Below are 8622 nucleotides of genomic sequence, written 5' to 3' on the forward strand. Positions count from 1 at the left end.
CTTTTGGCTATAAAAGGAGGGAGCTATTCCTTGATGAGATACGCTCATTCTTGTAAAGCCACCTAGCTAGTACTTTGATATTTCCCTCTCATCCTTTCTTTCAAATAAATCATGGTCATCTTCCCTTGATGTCTCCATCTTTACCCTCCTCCTCCCATCATGTACATGCTTCCCTTCCCCCTCTCCTTTTCCCCTTGTGTCATAGTCTCCCTCTTCATTCCCTCCCCTTCTAATTCCTTTTCCCCTCCCATGATAACGGTTTACCCTCACGATCTCCTTTTCTCTATGGCCCTCGAGCGTCGCCATGCTTAGCCTCTAGCCTCTGGTCTTGATTTCTTGAGGATTTCTTTTCTGGCTAATACCACATATGACACATGTGTAGATCACACCAACTGGATTTAGACCTTTACTCAAGGAAGAAATTGGCGATCTCGAAGTCACCACAATGGGCAAATCCTGCAATCATTGCACCCCATGACACCAGATCTCAATTTAGTAATGCGTCAAACACTTTGGGCCTCATCTACTCAACTACTTTTTGCATGCATATCAGCAAGAGTGCTCCCAACTAGTGAATCAAAGTCTCCATCTCATAAGTTGATTATGTATCACCCTACCCATCCTCATGGCTCTGATGCTTCCACATGCTTTCAAGGTGGATTTTTGTGTTTTGGGTTCCATATTTCTAAATTGTACTCCTCAAGTGATTAATCTCATGAAGCATATGATTGTGTCCAAAACTATATGGGAGAATTTGGCGCCCTTATACAATCAAATCTCTCCAACAAAGAGGTTTTGTTTGGAAGTCCAACTTAGATTGCTGGATCCCAAGAGTTCTTCATCGATGTGCTAGAGCATATCAATGAGCTACAATAACTTGAGTAAGATATCCACTAGGTAGGGCAGCATCTATCATTCGAGGACATGGCCATAACATTGCTATCCTAACTATCTTGTCACTATGAAGTAGGACCTTCTAGATAGGTGAAGTGGCAAAGGAGTCTTTGATTGAGATAGGATTGCAAGCATGACCTTGAGCCACGAGGAGTTGTTCCTACTAACTTAGGTGGTAGAATGTTCCTAGTATGTATTTCGTTTGGACATCATGACTCACAAAGTTGGAAGACTATTTTCACTTCTACTCCAACAAGGATGGGGACTGCATCATTTTTGCAAGGATGCATCTGCAAGATTATGCTCACACTTGGTGGGGGTACATGAGAGACTCACCTCAAAGGGAAACCAAATGGGAGCAATTCAAAAGATTAATGACCACTAAATTTGTATCCCCATACAAATGCATTCTACTCCCCTCACATGGTATCAAAGCCACGATTGGCTTTAGACTCAAGGCGTGGAGGGAGTGTTGAGCTAGCAAACTAAGAGGAGATTTGGAGCTGTTGTTTGGAGGTGTTTATTAGTAGGAGTGTACAAAGATGTGGACCGTATGGGTGCTACAAAAGGCATGGTTCCTTTTAAGGGTATTTTCAAAGTCTAAAGGTGGAGTTCTCGAGGGTCAAGATAGCAAAGGTGTGAAGGTACATAGGCCCCAAGCCTCTTCATCATCTTCTTTAGAACTCTCTTGTCCTTTTTTCCATCAGTGCCCTTCTCTACCTTTTTTCCCATCCACTCTCTCTTCTAATCTGATTCCCTCTTCCCTTTCACATGTCTAGCCTAGCTAAGATGGTGGAGAGAAAAGCAAAAATTCTAGCTTGCCCACATTCTTGATCGACTATCAATTGGATGGTCTCAATAGGCCCCCCTAGTTGGAAAAAAAAGGGTATTAGTATTAGTAACAAAGCGCAATAGGAAAATTAACCTAAGTATAATGTAAGGTTTTGGAAAATGGGCCCAATTTTTCAAACGTACCATCCTTTTAGATATTTCATCGACAAAAATATGTGTTTGATCCTTTAAGATCTAGCCCAAAAAATATACTGCTTCCTTTTTATTCTCCTCCATGATAAGTTTACTACTTATCCTCCTTCCATGATCTTGATTCCCTCTGCATGAAGGGAAGTTTGAGCTGTTAGACTGTGGATAAAACAAATTCCACTCTTAGGGGGTTCACCTCACAAAATTTTAGTGTACCATGCACATTCAAAAGGAGGGATATTTTAATTCAACTTTTTGAAAAAATTGAATAGGATTACAATAATAGGAGGGTTTTTCAATTTAATCTTAGGACAAAAGCACTTAATTCATAAGTAAAGAGGGGTGTTTTTATTTGGGGGAAAGTTTTAGTTGAGAGGTTTTTAAAATACATATGGAATGCAAGTGATACATAGGGTTTCTTAGTAGTGCACCCCCCAAGGTTGCACCACCTAGAAGTTAGAAGGAGAAAGCCAGTGTGGTGAAAATCCATTTATGGTAGAGAGATGGGAGGTGAAGCAATTATGCATTTGTCCGTAGAAGCACTACAAGGATATATGGAGGGAAAACTAAAGGAGAAGTATTGATTTAGGAGGAGGGGAAGGAAGGGGAGAGGAGAGTGCCGACTGAAGGGAAAGAGAGAGAGAGGGCCAAGGCAGAATGCTCCTTTAGACAAGGAGGAGAAATATTGGGATGCTAAGCTAGTAATTTATATGATTTCTCTTGATACACTGATGGGTGCTGGAAGTGTTGAAACATTGATATTGAAGGGTGAAATCAAAGGCAGTACTATTCATATGCTTGTGGATAGTGGGAGTACATGTACACATAGATTTATCACAACACCAAGACCTTGAAAAAGGTAGGATTGGTTGCCACACAAATAGATTGGAGGTTGCTGATGGGCAGCCTATGATTAGCAAACTATGCTACTAGAATGCGAGGATCCATCTCTCTCATGATTATGATTTTATAGGGGACATATTTGAATTAGACAGGGGTCCAATCGATATTGTTCATCTTGGGCTACCATTGGATGAAATCCTTGAGGGAGTTAGCATGGGCTTGAAATCCTTAACACTTCGCTTTGCACACATTATGCATTTTAGAGCACACTCTGGGTTTTGGAGATTGTTCACTCTACAATTGGGTATACTTTGAGTACTTCATAGGCTTCTAGAGGATGAACAATCGTAACATCTAGAGATTCTATCCACCACTTATTTTATACCTTTGATGTGACATGTAATCCTATCTTCTCAAAGTGGGCATATAGATTGTCTTGGAAAGTAATGTACTAAACAATAAACATGAAACCAATCAATGGTGGCTAGTTGAGTGTTCAGATAAATACTGGCATATAGGACATAAACATGCATCTATATGCTCTGTGGCAAGTGTTTGCAGGACATGTTGGAGGTGGCAACTCTCACATGGCTTTGGTGACATATGCATAGTCTACAACACAAGAGCCATTTTCTGTAGCTCTAGTCCCCTTAAGCCTCTTCTAGGAGCCTTCTCTCTCTCTCTCTCTCTCTCTCTCTCTCTCTCTCTCTCTCTTGTAGATATCCTCTTATGTAGACTCTTGAGTCCATATCTCTCTAGTTCATTCTCTTTCTATGAGTAGTCTTGGAGCTCTCACTCCCTCTTGTATGTATGAAACCTCTTCTTCTCCATTGTGTCTATAGTATTTTGAGTTGCCTTGGAGTGGAGTCTCACTCTATTGGTAATGAAGGTCACTTCAGGTTCTCTCTCGAGTGTCTCTCCCCTTTTCCCATTGCTCTTTCTTCCAAAGTGTTCAAAAGTACTATCTATTCGGTCGCTCATTGCGCCTACATGGTTTATCCATTTCCTGAGCCACGAAGGGAGCTCTTCCTTCCCTCCTAGGAAACCTCTATGGGACTTGGATCATTCATGAAGTCTGAGCATGGAGGGAGTATTTTCCCAAGTCAACATCAGTAGAAGAAGTAGGTGCTTTTCACGAGTGTTTGACCCCCATCAGTATTTTGCTCATAACTTTCTAATCGATGCTCTGATTTTCATGAAACTTATATTAGCACAAAGATCTTTTCAAGGCACATGGCCTATATTTTTAGTTTATATATTAGATGACATGAAATTCAAAAGTCATGAGTCTCTATGTGTGACTATTTCTTTTTTAGATAGTTTTCACCCCCTTCCAGTAAAATTCCCATCACTTTTCAACTGCTTCTTTGTTTCTTACGAAGCTTATATCAATGCGAAGCCCATTTGAAGGCACATCTCTGAATGTGTTTGAATAGTCAATATCATGTCTCTACATGATGATAGTTTGCAAAGTATTTTAAGCTCCTTCTAGAGGTATCTATGAAGGAGGAGTAAAGGAGGTGCAATGTTTCTCTGGAACCTACCCATCCGACCTAATTAGCCCCTTCAAACTCCTCGATATATATCAATTCATGTCATATTGAGCCGCAAGATCGTCTTTTAATAATGCATCACTCTTCTTTTTACCATCATTGCCCAGCTTTTCCATGATGGGGCATTGACCCAAACCACACAATATTTTACATTCGTTGAAGGTTTGTTAAAAAAATAGTACAAGCGCCCACATTCAAAGTCCCCCTAGATCCTAAAATTACATTGACCCACATTTTATTATCTCATTTACCACTTTCTCATGAACTACAACTAAATCAAACAAAAAGATAAATCTTCTTATAAAAAAAAGGTTATGGTAGATATTTTTAAAAAATATACAAATTGTAATTTTGACTCTTTTATGGTATTGTATAAAAAAAAGGTTATGGTAGATATTTTAAAAAAATATATAATTTGTATTTTTGATGCTAATATCGACATTGTCGGGACCAAAAACACCTACTCTCCCTATTTCGCCTCGCTTTTCTCCCTCAAAGACCAAGCTTTCCTTCATAATTTGCAACCACCTCCCTTCCACTTCTTACATCAAAGGCACTACGCACATCAAGTAGAAAGGTAGGAGACTCTTCAAAGAACCTGCATTTCTAGTTCCAGGCATGATTGTTCCTATTTTCTCTCCTTCTTTCAACTCTTATTTCTGTGGGTTTTTCCTTGTTTTCTACATGCAAGAGGAAAATAAGGGGAGGTGGAGGGCATGGGGAGGAGAAGGGCTTGGGATAGAAAACGAAATTCCCATCCTTTCCCCTTTCTCTCCCTTTTCCCTCTCCCCCCTTTCCTCCCTCTTTCGCCTTCCTCTCTTCCCCTTCCAAGCTCTTCCCTTTCCTCTCTTTCTCTATGTCCAGACAGTTGATGATCCCATCTTGGGCAAAAGTAATCACAGAAGAAGACTAAATTTAAAAGAATATATCTCAAGCACCATATTGAAATCCAGGCAACGTGAGATTCCAAAATCAGCAAGGATTAGAGAGAGATAGAGAGATAGAGATAGATAGATAGAGAGATAGAGAGAGAGAGAGAGAGAGAGAGAGAGAGAGAGAGAGAGAGAGAGAGAGACTTACTTCTAGTCAATGTGGATGTCAACAAGCACTGTACAAAAGAACGTGATTTGGAGGTTTGGGAAACTCGCAGACCCTGAAATCGCTCTTTGTACACAAAGTTTCCTCATGAGAGGAGAGAGAGAGAGAGAGAGAGAGAGAGAGAGAGAGAGAGAGAGAGAGACCTTTTTACTCCATGGTGGCACTGGGGTGGGAAGGTTGACAAGCTCAATGGCAACAAGCACCTGCACCAACAATGCCTAAAGAGTGCTTGTAGTTTTTGGGTCAAATCCATGGTATGCCAGGAATTTACGATTTTGAATGTTGTTACACATAATATAAGACTGCACTATAAAACTAGGTTATGGCCACAACATAGCACAATGTAGTACCCACCCTCCTCATCGCTCTCATCCTCCTCATCGCTTCAGCCAGCCTACTCATCACTCTCACCCTCCTCCTCCTCCTCATCTGCTCCACCTGTTCCCTCTCTAGCTTTGGCATCCTCTTGGTGATCTTGTTGCAAGAACTCATCTTCATCATCCTGTTCAGGAAACACATGTGTCAGAGGTTAGTATATGTGTAATAGTTGTTTGAATTGAGCATTTTAAGAGAAATGGGTGTAGTAACTTCTTACATTCAAAAAGGTGACTAATTCCCCACTCGCGTCAAGATAGTTGAACAAGGCTTTTGTACCATTGTTGTACTCATACGAGTACTCCTCCATGCACTATCTGCCCATTTTCATTTCCTAACATTTCAAGACTTTATGTTAATTTCATGATTTACCCCAAGAATTCCCAAACTACATGCAGAAAGAAGTGACAGAATAGGTACTTACAAAAAAATGATAAAATTGAGCCTTCCCACCCGAGCCCAAGTGTGATTCGACCACTTTACTCTTCCTTGCAGCAGTCACTTGCCTCTACTGGTTGTACTTATTTGGAGTCTTGAGTTCTTTTTTTATAATCTTCCAATTGTCATCTTGGATCCAGGCAAGCTTCAACTCCTTTGCCTTTTCTTTTCTATGGATGAAGCCATCTTGTTCAACATCCACCTGGAGTCGAACTCCAGGTTCTCACTCGGCCCTGGGAACTCCTTCCTTAGTGTCGTCAAAATGTAAATTTTTTTTGGGGGTGCTGGTGTCAAAAATCCATGACCACCTTCTTGAATTCACTTGAGCAGAGGCCATGCATGTGCGGTTAATCACACACTTACCTCTCTGATTCATAAGTATTTTATACTCCCTATTAATTGAATAGGGGAGGGTGGTGGATGTTTGGGATTCTCCTTGAAAACCCTCAGCGGCACTCAATGTACTCAAGCCTAGTTCTTCCATCTTCTTTATCACATCAAAAAACATATGCCTATACTAGGCATAACATGCAATCAAGTACACTGAAGACGGTTTAGTAAGGTGGGATGAATCCAATACCAAATGTACCCGGCGTCTCCACCAAAAAGACGTGACATGAAGTTGGGGGGGATGAAACTTCACGCACATCTTAGCTTCCTGCTCTTCCCAATCTTAATAATAGAGACCCTTATCACTTGCAAAGAGAGATGAAGAAAATATTTTCACGCAATGAAAACCACAACATATCTTTCTCCTTGCTTCCCTTAGAGGAAAATGAATATGGTAACATCCCAAGTGACATTGTAGTCCAACATCGGGAGAAGATCTGCAAAGGCCATTATCTCACCAAGCCGGTCAGCGCCAAAGAGAAGAGCGATGCATTGTTGGAAGAAGATCTTTCAGCTCAACATGACATGAACCGATATATATCTAGGGGCTTGAAGGGGCTGATTTGGCTGGATGGGTAAATTCTGGGGAAACGCTGGCACCTCCTTCACAGAAGCCTCTAGAAATGGCTCAAAATCATTCTACAAACTTCTAGAAAACACAGAGGTCTATAACCTCCACCAGAAAACTGATATCAAAAATTAAAGTACATACAAGGACGTGCCTTGAAGGAGCTTTATACTGATATAAGTTTTGTTGAAAACAAACAACCAGTTGAAGAGATATGGACAATTTACTTAAAGGGGGTAAAAACTACAATAGAAATAAACAATCATACACAGAGACTCATAACTTCTTGTCCTATTTCATTAAAATCGAACCACCTAGCAGAAAGTTATAGGCCAAATGCTGACAGGAGGTCTAACTGCTATATTAACTACCATCTGCCCATGCAGATTTTGCCTAAGCAAACTACTCCCTTAAGGCTCCATAATTATCAACGATCCAATACCCCTAGAATTTGCCTAAAAGAGAGGAAGAAGCTTGCATGGTGGCTCGAGAAATGAAACCATGTGTGCAGAGTGAGCGGCCGAAAAGAACTACTTTAGAGACTTGAATAGAGAGAGAAAAGAACATAGAAAAGGAGAAAAAGGAATGGAGACTCAAGGAAAATGATAAGAAGTGACTTTCATTGCCATGAGAGTAAGACTCCACTCAAATACACTCAAAATACTACAAACACAAGGGAGAAGAAGACGTTTCATACATACAAGAGGGAGCGGAATCTCCAAGACTACTCATAGAGAGAATAAACTAGAGAGAGATGGACTCAAGAGTCTACATAAGAGAATATCTACAAGAGGAGAGAAGGCTCATGGAAGAGGCTTGAGGAGACTAGAGCTACAGCAACATGAGGCCTAATGGTAGAAGAGATGATGAACAAGGGAGAGGAGGGATCCTTTTATAGAGATTTTGTCACCCTCCACCCATTTATAATTGCTGCCTATAGATTCTTTTCCCCATCAATCACATAAGCCCATTGTCACCATCCATGTCCTTTTTGGCTACTCTTGCCATGTGTCCCATCAAAAGATGCTCAAGACTCTTAAAATATTGAGAAAGTCAAGAGTCTCCCCACATGGAGCCCATAGGGACCCTCTCTTTTCCATATGTCCATATCCTCCTTATTCCACATGGGATTTCTAGAAGGATTCCTCCTTATTCCACATGGGATTTCTAGAAGGATTCCTCTTGACTCCACACTCCTCCCCATGCCTTCCACATGCTTGGCATGTGGTCTCTCTTATATTATTGGAACACATGGACATGAGCCCACTTCTTTATATGACTCACTCTTCCTATTTTCTAAAAACCCCATAATATCCCATACACAAATAACTCTCACCCCATACCAAGGTATTTATAATTTATACCTATGGTATTTACAATGATCCATTCCACTCATCCTCTCAATCCCATACAATATCTTAGAAAATAGAGATAAGTGAGAGCCACTAGGCTATCACTTGATACTCAAACTCTATCAATCAT

Source organism: Dipteris shenzhenensis, chromosome 17 (assembly GCF_047967505.1).
Source record: "Dipteris shenzhenensis isolate YYH24624 ecotype China chromosome 17, Dip_SZ_1.0, whole genome shotgun sequence".
NCBI classification, from domain to species: Eukaryota; Viridiplantae; Streptophyta; class Polypodiopsida; order Gleicheniales; family Dipteridaceae; genus Dipteris; species Dipteris shenzhenensis.